Raw genomic sequence first — 12112 nt, 5'->3', positions numbered from 1 at the left:
ATATCCTGAACCTCATCACTTGACTAATGTTAAAGATAGTGTTTTTCATCATTGGAAAGAAAGACTGAAAATATAAAATAAAAAATAGATTAAATTACCTCAAATAGTTTTTAAAGTTTTATAGTTGTGATTTATTTTATTTTTTTATTTTTATTTTTTTAATTTACATCCAAGTTAGTTAGCATATAGTGCCACAATGATTTCAGGAGTAGATTCCTTAGTGCCCCTTACCCATTTAGCCCATCCCCCTCCCACAACCCCTCCTGTAACCCTCAGTTTGTTCACCATATTTATGGGTCTCTTCTGTTTTGTCCCCCTCCCTGTTTTTATATTATTTTTGTTTCCCTTCCCTTATGGTCATCTGTTTTGTCTCTTAAAGTCCTCATATGAGTTAAGTCATATGATTTTTGTCTTTCTCTGACTAATTTCACTTAGCATAATACCCTCTAGTTCCATCTATATAGTTGCAAATGGCAAGATTTCATTCTTTTTAATTGCTGAGTAATACTCCATTGTGTGTGTGTGTGTGTGTGTGTGTGTGTGTGTATATATATACACACACACACACCACACTTCTTTATCCATTCATCCATCGATGGACATTTGGGCTCTTTCCATACTTTGACTATTGTTGCTAGTGCTGCTATAAACATGGGGGTGCATGAGACCCTTCAAAACAGCACACCTGTAGGGTAGTTCTATATTTAGTTTTTTGAGGAAACTCCATAATCTTTTCCAGAGTGGCTGCACCAGCTTGCATTCCCATATAGTTATTTTTTATGGTGGTTCATTGGCAAATGAATTTGCTATAAATGTTATGCTTTGTTTCCCCATTAAATATTAAAGCCTTATTCTTCACTATAGATTAAAATTATACAAATGAGTTGTTCTCTTTAACATAATCATATGGTATGACTTTTGATTTAAGAGGTAAGTTAGACAAATCTAGCCATTTTTCTGAAAGAGGACCATGCTGACTCATGTCTGTCTCAAGGACATCATCTAAGAAAATGAGTGGCCTGAAATCCAAGTGTACCAAAGAAAAAATCTTGCCAGAAATGTAGTAGATAGTGATTAGCAAAACAGGTCCATACATGGCATGATTTTAATTCTTTCTGTAACAATGTAAAATTTCATAGTTATCAAGATACAAATTATAAGGACAATACATATGTACAAAGCTCTTACTTAATATTCATTTTATCTGGGAATTATCTACAACCATTTTTCTCACCTTGTCAAATGAAATTCTTGCCTTATATTTCATAATTTCTCAACTGTGGAAATATTATAACACATTAGCTGGTGTTAGATAAAAGAATAGCACACAGATACTCCTTTTCAATCTTTAATTTTTTTTTTTTTACTTTTTTTACTTTTTATTTTTTTCTTTTCATATTAGTCAGAGAAAACGCACATGGGTGCACATGCCAGCATACAGGGAAGGGGTAGAGGGGACAGAACGAATCTTAGGCAGGCTCCATGCTCATCTCATAGCCCCTTGAGGGCTCGATCCCAGGACTCTGGGATCAAGACCTGAGCCAAAATGAAGAGTCGGGTGCTCAACCAACAAGGCCACTCGGGCACCACACCCCCCTTTTCAATCTTAAATTTTGTATATGCAAAGTCTAAACTTCTCACCAAAGGGTCTCTTTTTTTCAACCATTTCATTTCTGTGAATCTTTTTAACCCCAAACAGGGAAAACCATCTTTGATTTTTCACTCTTTATATCCAAGTTGTTTCTAAGTCCCATTACTTTTTCATTTAAAAAAAATTATTGGATGTAACGGGTCATGGGTATTAAGGAGGGCACTTTCTCTGATGAGCACTGAGTGTCATATGTAAGTCATGAATCACTGAATTCTATTCCTGATACCAACATTACACTATATGTTAACTAACTAAAATTTAAATAAAAACTTGAAACAAAGGGAACAAACAGATGTGTACCAGAGGGGAGGCAGGTCGGGGGGGATGGGTCAAATAGGTGATGGGGATTAAGGAGTGCAAATGTCCTGATGAGCACCAGCTGACATATGAAAGTACTGAATCAATATACTGTACATATGAAACTAACAATATGCTGTATGATAATTGGAATAAAAGTAATATCTTTTAAAAAATGAAAAAAATATTGCATATCTCTTCTACTTCATTCTGATAGTCATTATCATTATTCAAGTATTCATCACTTGACACCTAAATTATTTACATACTTTACATCCAACATCATGGTGGCTACTCTCTCTTGACACTCTTTCTGTCCAAGTTCCTTTTCAAAACACTGCTCTACTGTCCTCAAGTGCCTACTGCCTAACACAACAGACCCCAACAACCCATTCTGCCTGGCTATTAAGTTCCTCTGTGGTCGAAACTCATTCTCCCTTACCAGGCTTGGTCTTTTACAATAATAGCCTTCCACTTCCAACTAGAAGAGCATCAAGAGCAAAACATGAACAGGGATATTGTGGTTGCACCAATCATTTAACAATTTAGTAATCTTTTCAAATAATCAATTTTGGGGGGCCTGGGTGGCTCAGTCGGTTAAGTGAGGGATTTTGCCTCAGCTCATGATCTCACCATTTGTGAGTTAGAGCCCAGCATCAGGCTTTGTGCTGACAGCTCAGAGCCTAGAGCCTGCTTTGGATTCTGTGTCTCCCTCTCTCTCTGCCCTTCCCCTGCTCATGCACTGTCTCTCTCTGTCAAAAATAAATAAACATTAAAAAAATAAAAAACAATAAATTAAAATAATCAACTTTGATGTTTAGAACAGACAGTGAGTGCAATTTGAGAGAAGGTAGGAAAAAGATTCTTCTCTAGCTTCTCACAACTTAGCTCTGTCTCAAGTTTACAACACCACCTGGCCAAACAAGACCTGATACTTCCAAAATCTATCCTATACAGAACCCAAATGCAATGACTATACCATGTTGACAAGATCTTACCAACATATTCTTCCCAGAACAAACAGTATGCATCCTGTCCAAAAGACATTCTAGGAAACATAATTTTCTCCAACACATTATATATCAGTGATGTTTTTCCTCTTCAGTGTTGTTTCAGTTCCACTTATAGAGGGGTACTTAGGGTGATCTATTTGTCCTACTGCTTAATCTGCTGTTAAGCACATACTCTCCCCAACAAAGAGTTTCCTATTTCTTGTCCACGTATGGAAATGCAATTTATTCACAAAGGCTCATTTAAATTTCACTCTGTTCAAAGCCTTTTCTGACTATCTGAATATTGTTTCTCCCCTTTGTAAATTATCCTTCTGTTACAGTCCGATCTATGTTAGTTTTGTCTTCTGATGGAGATCACAAGTTACTAGTCATCAGACACCCAATATTTTCTTTCTTTTGTGTCTCTTTAATAACATGGTACATACACAAGTGATCAATTAAGTATCTATTTAAGCCATAACAATTTGTTAGATCAATGTAAAAGCAATTTATAACCAAAAAGAAATATTATTGTGAAATAATATTTTTGTATTTTAAATAATGATTGTGGTATCCCCAAAAGCCCTCAGCAAACAATGTATAAATCAAAAACCCATAAACTGGTCATCATTTATCCAATTTTCTTAATAGTGTTATAGCAAAGAACAATATTATATATTGGAATATTTTTAGCCTCAGAGATATTAATTCAAACTGTCTAAAATCCAAGTTTTTTTAAAAAAGCTGACTCTTCCTTAATACCTGAAGACAGCCAACAGTTAGTAATTGTATTTCAATCATAAAAAATAACAACCATAAGGAAATGCAGGAGACTAACAGATACCCTGGAAGAGAATAAGGACAATTTTCTATTAAGATACTCTACTGCAAATGTTTATCACTCTTTACATATTTCTAGGGTGCTAGCAGAGAGAAGTTAGCCATCAGTGATGTTCAGGAATATGATATCCTGGGAATTCCTATCATAGCACATTGACATACATGTTACGTAACAGTTTTGAAAATCTTTCCAGATCTACTCATGTATTTGAGACAAAATATTTCTTATTCACCTTATTTTTTTCTTTTTAGTACTGAAAAACTGACTTTGAAATTTGGGATCAGTTTATAGATTTCCATAATGTTAGTTTACTTTTTAAAATGTGTTATTATTTAAAGTAAAAATAATCTTTATTTTTTATGGAAATAGAAAGTATCCTTCTGGAATATAAAATGGGATAGTCAGTATAAGAAAGACAAGTAATACATTTTGTTTATGAACAAACTTGTTTTGAATTCTCAGCGAAAAAAGAAAAAAGTCAATTAGTAAAAATTATTTGTAAAAACAGCACTAATTTAAAATTAATTCAGGCTCTTACTTATGGAGTTGTTTTCCATTTTTTCAGCAATTTCCTGTAACTCTTCTAATTTAGCCATGCTTATCCTTAGAATTAGGGTTCATGAGTGTGCCCCAAAACTTCAACTGAATATTTCAAAAACTGTAAATGTTACATCTAATAATTTCTAAAAAGAATGAAATTGGGGCACCTGGGTGGCTCAGTGGGTTAAGTTTCCGACTTTGGCTCAGGTCATGATCTTGCAGTCTGTGAGTTCAAGCCCCACATCGTGACAGCTCAGAGCCTGGAGCCTGCTTCAGACTCTGTGCATCCCTTTCTCTGTGCCTTCCCTGCATTCTCTCTCTCTCTCTCTCTCTCTCTCTCCTCTTCTCTCTCTCTCTCAAAATAAACATTAAAAAAAATTTTTAAGAAATTAAATGGAAATATTTTATATCAGACAATAATACAAAAAATTGGAAAGGAATGTAGAAAAGGAATGCAAATGAAATTTTACCAACCACTGGGGGGAAAAATACATTAAATTTCAAAATATGGGTAATATAAGTCCACGGTTCTTAACAGCTCCTGGTAAAGCCACGAGTTGTGTATTCACCAACACAAGTGAGCATTTTTTTAATTTAAGGATTTTCCAAATAAAGTCCTAGATGTAACAATTCATGAGATATGATCAGTGTTAAACAAGTCTTGTCCTTTGTCCATAATAGAGCTCCTCTTCCTTTCCTAGCATCATGCTAATTAAAACTTATGTTTGAAATTTTTGTGACTCACTTTTAGATGTAAAACGTTATAACTGTATTTTCCTCCCAATAACTGAAATCAGTTTTGTTGATTATTCTTCACTTTGCAGGAGACAAATAGCTATTGCAGCCATCAAAACCATTTACCGAGAATACTTTTAAGACTGTGTTCTCTTAATGACTACTCAATACCATTTTAGTCGAAAATTGTTCAAAGTTGAAGCTGAATCAAATGGAACTTTTAGATTCTTAAATAAATATCACTAGTTTTCCTTAGTATCTCTATTCTATTTGTATTTCCCTTTTAATCTTGCAAAAGCAGTTCTAAATGATACCACAATGATGGAAATTTATACCGGTCCTAACCACCTTCTAATAATTAAAATCCAGAAATTCATGAGATCTTTTTTCTTTTTTTCTGAAATTAAGCAGCAGCTTCCACCTTTGGCTGCTAATTGATCGCAACATGAGCAAGGGCTTGAGTAAAGATCAATTATCACACAGAGGTACCCATAGCATAAGGATAACTGTAATTAGGAGCCTCTAAAAAACAGATTCAGTCAGGGTGCGTTTCTCCTTTCTTTTCAATGACTGAATATGAAATCTTCCTTCCAAAACCATGTATAATTAGCCTTTAAAAGTGACGTAAGTGAGGTGAGGCATTGGCTGAATTTAATGCACACGCTTCAGAAACTAAAACGTACTTGATTTTATTTGCCAAATTCCCTGGTCCTCTTGAAACTTTAGTTTTCTTTTCAATAGCATAATCAAGCCCATGACAAAGCTTGGAGACACATTTAAGAGAAGATATTTTTCGGGGCGCCTGGGTGGCGCAGTCGGTTAAGCGTCCGACTTCAGCCAGGTCACGATCTCGCGGTCCGTGAGTTCGAGCCCCGCGTCGGGCTCTGGGCTGATGGCTCAGAGCCTGGAGCCTGTTTCCGATTCTGTGTCTCCCTCTCTCTCTGCCCCTCCCCCGTTCATGCTCTGTCTCTCTCTGTCCCAAAAATAAATAAAAACGTTGAAAAGAAAAAAAAATTTAAAGAAAGAAGGAAATCTTGCTGTTTGCAATGACATAGATGGACCTGAAAGGCATTATGGTAAGTAAATTAAGTCAGATGCAGAAAGGCAAATACTGCATGGTACCCCTTATATGCGAAATCTAAAAAAGTCTAACTCAAAGAAAGTAGAAAAAAAAATGGTTGCCAGGGGCTGAGGAGTGGGGAAATAGGAGTTGGTTAAAGGATACAATCTGTCAGCTATCAGATATACAGGATCTGAGGATCGTGCATAGAATGGTGCCTACAGCTGGTAACACTGTATTGTAGAACTGAAATTTGCTAAGAGACAACGTAAATGATCTGCCATGCACACCAAGATGAATATATGAAATCATAGGTGTGTTAATTAACTAGATGCAAGGAATCCTTTCATAATGTATATTTTATATACATAATCATGATGTACACTTTTCATATCACATAATTTTAGGTCAACTGTATCACAATAAAACCAAAGAAGAGGAAGGGAAGAAAAAGACTCATGTGCTCAACCATTTGAAAAGAAAAAAAAAATCATAATTTATAAAACACAAAGAGGTACATAAATATACACACACACACACACACACACACACACACACACACAACAAAATAGCAAGAATAGAGAATGTTCTAAAAAAAATTTTTTAAATACAAAGGTAACAGTAAATGTTGATAGTTTATAAGAGCAATGATGTGAAGGCCTGACATGAATACTATGTCATTAGGAAACAAGGGATACAAAGAAAAAGGAGAATATATGCTAAGTCCAGAGTTTTCATTACATTACTTCTTTGCTAAATCCTCACTTTAAAAAGATGCCATTATAAAGAATCTGTTTTTGGGGTGCCTGGGTGGCGCAGTCGGTTAAGCGTCCGACTTCAGCCAGGTCACGATCTCGCGGTCCGTGGGTTCGAGCCCCGCGTCAGGCTCTGGGCTGATGGCTCAGAGCCTGGAGCCTGTTTCCGATTCTGTGTCTCCCTCTCTCTCTGCCCCTCCCCCGTTCATGCTCTGTCTCTCTCTGTCCCAAAAATAAATAAACGTTGAAAAAAAAATTAAAAAAAAAAAAGAAAATATTTTTCATATAATTGTTATAAACATTTCCTTATGGAAATTTTTCTCATATGTACCAGATCGTGACCTCTGACAAACAATCCCTCAATCAAAGCCCAATAACTCAATCTACTGAGAAATTACACTGTTAAAAGGAACTTTACCAACGGAACTATAAATGGTGGCACAGGAACTCTAATTTACCTAAAAGAAAAAAATACATAACACTCCTCTCATAGTTCTTTATTCATTACTTTAGAGGAAAAAAGTCCTTATTGAGAGAAAGATATTTATATTAACAATGAGCTAACTTTAGTGTTCTCACCTTTACATATGCAGTAATACACAGAAAATTAAATATGATTATATTCAAGGAATACAATTTAAGAAAAACAAAACTTTATTTTCAAATGCTGATTGTCAAATTTGAGAAATTCATCAGTATTACAGAGAGAGTAATCTTGGGCTACATTTAGTATTTTTATGAAAATTTTAATATAAAAATATGCTTGCATTTTCCTTTTTAATTTAAAAATATACTTGCATTTTCTTTTTTAATTTGAAAGCGTACATTAAAAGAATTGGAAAAATTGGGGGAAAAATGACCTAGGCAAGATAAATGTTTTGTAGAAATAAACATGTTTCCAGGGATCTATATTACTTTCATATTTCAAATTAGAGGATATAACACTGCATTCACCACCAGATTTCAAAACATGTTTGGGTTATGAACTGACAATGAGAATGGGGAAGTGTCTTGATTTTAACTAAGACAGAAGAATTGGGCATATAGAGTAATAGTTAGACATGAATTAGCCAAAATAGAAAATCATATGATTCAGTACGTCCATGCAGGTAGATAGGTTTCAGTGGTCAAAAGATCAAAGAGTCACCATGTGACCTCTGATCCTATTTCCTTCTCAGAGTGGACATCTCTGTGCCTAAAAGTACTGATCAGGGCCAGGAATGGGTCAGAAGCCTATAAGTCACTGAGGCAGAATAATGATACTTAGATTAACATTAACTCACCAATTATTTACAAATATCAATAATGTGCCTAGTACTACAGGATACTGTGTATGGAGGATAAAAACACATATGGTCCTTGCCTTCAAGAGGTTATGAGCGAGTAGCAAAGACAAACAATAATCAAAGACCAAAATTCACAAAGGCTCAAATAGTGTAATAAAGGAAAAACACAGTGTTGTCATATGCTGAGCTCCCTAGAGACAGAGCCCCTGATCAGGATTCTTGTTCAAGTGACTTACTGAGGGAGTGCTCTCAGGAAAACTGGAATAAGGGGAGCAAGATAAGCCATGAAGACAGTTAAGCAAGAATGTGGACTAAGCTGGAGATGAGATTGAACTTGACCCCACAGGGATCTCTGGAGCAGGACTTGCACCACTGAGTTGGTCTCACAATAAGGCAAGGAGGCATGCTCTTTATAACTCTGGTCAGTCATTGGGGAAGGGCTGCCAGGTACAGTGGGGGTGATGGGAGGGTCACACTTCTTTGGGAATAATAATCCATGTTGAGATCTGAAAGTTGTACGCTATTTACCTTGGAAAATAAAAGGACCAAGAATATTCAAGGTAGTGAAAGAAGTTAGTGTTTAGCGGGTATCACAAGAAGATGGTGGCAGTGTGGTGCCAAGAGCCAGAGAGGCAAGCGATTACACGGAATCATACAGCACATGTAAAAAATGTTGGGTTTTGTCCTAGAAGCAATGGGCAGCTTTTAAAGGTTATAGGCATGGGAGGCACTTAATTAGACATGCATTTTTATAAGGTCATTGGAGAAAAAAGATTCAGAAATGGTTAAGAGTAGATATTGAAGTACCATTCAAGTGATAAGTGTAGGAATCTAGGAAGAAATTAACGTAGTTTGAACTAGAATAGTGAGAGTCTACATGAGTAAATATAAATAGATTTAAGAGATAATTGCCAAGTTAAAGTCACAGGACATGTCAATGGATGGATGCCATAAAGAATATAATAGGACTTAATTATACCATACAGTCTGCCATATTGCAATATTTTATTTACCTGTTCTGTGCTATCCAAGTACTAGCACAGCTATAGAGGTCAGTTGAGCTCAACCAGAGTTGATTTGGCTGGATGTAATGAAAAAGCAAAGATGCAACAGAGTTCAGGTCACTGATGACAGAGTTCTTGAAATACTGGACCATAGAATCCAAACTGGACCGAGAGGTAGTGAAGAAAGGATAGGGTTACAAGTAGGAGAGACAGAAGCATCAATCGTCTGGAGCCACCGACTAGGTAGTATTAGAGATTTACTACCTACTATTTGAGTTAGTCCAATTATTCTTTTGGGAAATTACCCAAGTTAAATAAATTACCTGTAGTAGCAATAAATCCCTAGGGAAATGTATAAAGGACATTAAAAATAATTGTACACAGAAGAAAAAGTTCTGGTTACCCAAAGTTGACATATATACAGTGTACAAATGATTCCACAATGTAAGACAATGGCACTTAAATTCATCACTGAGAAAATGGACTTCGAAGCAGCCCGTTAGGTTCTAGTTACTCAATATGCTCACAGTATTAGGCCTAAATAGTGGATTCTTCACCTCAACACTAAAGCAGATTAAGAGAAATTTGGAAAACCAGTAGAGACATACAAGAAGGAAAGTGCAAGTAATTGTGGGATGCGCCAGGGGACAAATTTTGAGAACACAGTATCTCACAGATCTGCTTGTATAATTGCTTTCGCTCTTCATTTTTGAATGTGCACACACAACCTTTATGAGTTTAATATACATTTTAGAGTCCTTGAATTCCACTACTGCCAAGTAAATGGAAACAGGAATGAAATCAGGAAGAGAAATCTGCGGTGTGTTCTCTGGAATGGTTTGGAATTGCCTGACAGGCTGCCCCAATTGGCCATGTGGATCTTGGATCCACGTAAAATGCAGCTGTGTAGACCAGAGTGTAGATCAAAGGTTGGAATGCCTATTTTTATTTTAATGTTGTGAAAAATTTCCCGGTCCAAGAACCACATAGATTTTGACATAAAGGCTGCATGGAGAGAAGTGAAAGACCTTCAGTTCAGAAGGATCACATACTAGTGAATAGGTGGAAATGAAAGTACTCGGATTTAAAAAATAAAAATCACATAAAATTGTAACATGAATTTTGGAAATCTAAAAATACCTTTAATGCGAACAGAATGATTTTAAAAGTTTCCATGCTAAACTTTTACTTCTGAAAATAAACAGCGTGCTGTGTATAGCAACAGTGAACTGTTGTTCTGTATTTTCTAAGGGGATTATAAATATGTCAAGATTACATTTGGGGTTCCAGAAGCAGGGCTGATCTCATTATCAGACTTCTTTTTTTTTCTTCCTGGGGTGGAACCACTTCTGCTTTAATTCCGGTTGTGAAAAGATAGAAAAATATGGTAAGGTTCTGATCTGTGCTACTAAAATTTATTTTTAAGGTAATGCTGCATTAACTACTCCATGCCCCTTTTCCCTAATATGACATTACATCTTCTCCCCAAACTGCCTCAAACTGTCCCGTTTTTGCCTCAACATATCTCTTCTTACAGGCAGCCAAGAAAATTTCTGCAAAACTGTTTCTGATGACTAGATGCATATTTATCTATGTTTAAACCAGATCATAGTTTCCCACAGTTGGATAAGCCATCATTACCCAGTCCTCTTTCCAATAGGAGCTGAAAATGTTGAGTCTGGTATTAAACTATGACACCAGATGTGCCAGGGTCAATACTTAAAGGAAGAACCTCCAGCAACTGAATACACCAGAACTTTCTGTTCTGTTCTCCAAGAATCTGAGGGAGATGGCTAGCACTTTATAGAGTTAGCCTGAGCGGCTTTCTGTCTCACTTATTTTTATAGATTCCTCACTTTTAGCAGGATTTTTTTGGCAGTGTTTTAGATTTCTAGAGAATGCCAGTTCTCAGAAATACCTGGTAAAAACAAAAAAAGTGCAGGAAGATCAATGAACTTTTTATAAGAGTTTCTAAAACTGTCCTGTTTTTGTTTTTTCCTTTGTAATCTACATGATATTTAGGGAAGTTGTTATAGCACTTTGAAGGCAACTGTACCTTACTAGGGGTGGCCCTTTAATGCATTACAGACCCAGGACTTAGCAACTTTCCTATACACTGTGCCTTTAAACTGATGGGTGTATTATAAAGGCAATTTGCTTTTAATTTGAATACATTACTACCCAAGCAATGTACAGTTAGAAGAGTTTTATCTATAGTTAATTATTTAGCTGAGGGATTTAAAGCTGTGTGGTAAATGGGTTTCTCATTTTCTTAACAGAAGGTTAGATCAGGCTTTTAAATGCTATCAAAAGTTGGCAGCCTGGAGATCTCTGGTTGGCCTCTATTCTTTCAATTTGTTATATGCTACCTGCTATCAGCTTCAATATCCAGGTTTGCCAGCTGCTCTCACGTATTCTGTGGAGCATCACGCAACGCAGCTATTATGTACAATTATACAACCATTCCCAACCACTTAAATCTAACATTATCCCAGAACAACAAAGGCAAATAGGTTCAAATCTATCCCATTCCGTGAGTATACTAACATGTCAAATGATTTTAATAAAGGTTTTATATCAAGCTGATTAGGTGATTGTGAGGAAAATAAAATTTTACCTTGTCTAAAATCAGAATTGTCTGCCTCTCTCTCACTGTGTAAATATGAATATTCTGCTGAAAACTAGGGTAGCTGTTGCTTTCTGTTTCTCCTGTGTTGCAGGCCTAGAACAGATGGCACACCACCTGACTCAGAATAGTCTAATGTAAGATTCATTGTGCTTCACAGGAAATCAAAGATCAAGCAACATTACAGAAGGTGACGCAGCACCTCAGCAACCAGTAACCCAGTATGATGCAGTCAAGTGGTGAAGGGAGATAAGAAGAAAGTAAGAAATTAAACTGGGGGTGGGGGGGGAGGAGGAAAAGACAAAGAGAGAAAAAAAGCTAAATA

This window comes from Herpailurus yagouaroundi, unplaced genomic scaffold (assembly GCF_014898765.1).
Source record: "Herpailurus yagouaroundi ecotype Mexico unplaced genomic scaffold, PumYag 100, whole genome shotgun sequence".
In the NCBI taxonomy this organism is placed as follows: Eukaryota; Metazoa; Chordata; class Mammalia; order Carnivora; family Felidae; genus Herpailurus; species Herpailurus yagouaroundi.
Note: the sequence above shows the minus strand (reverse complement) of the source record.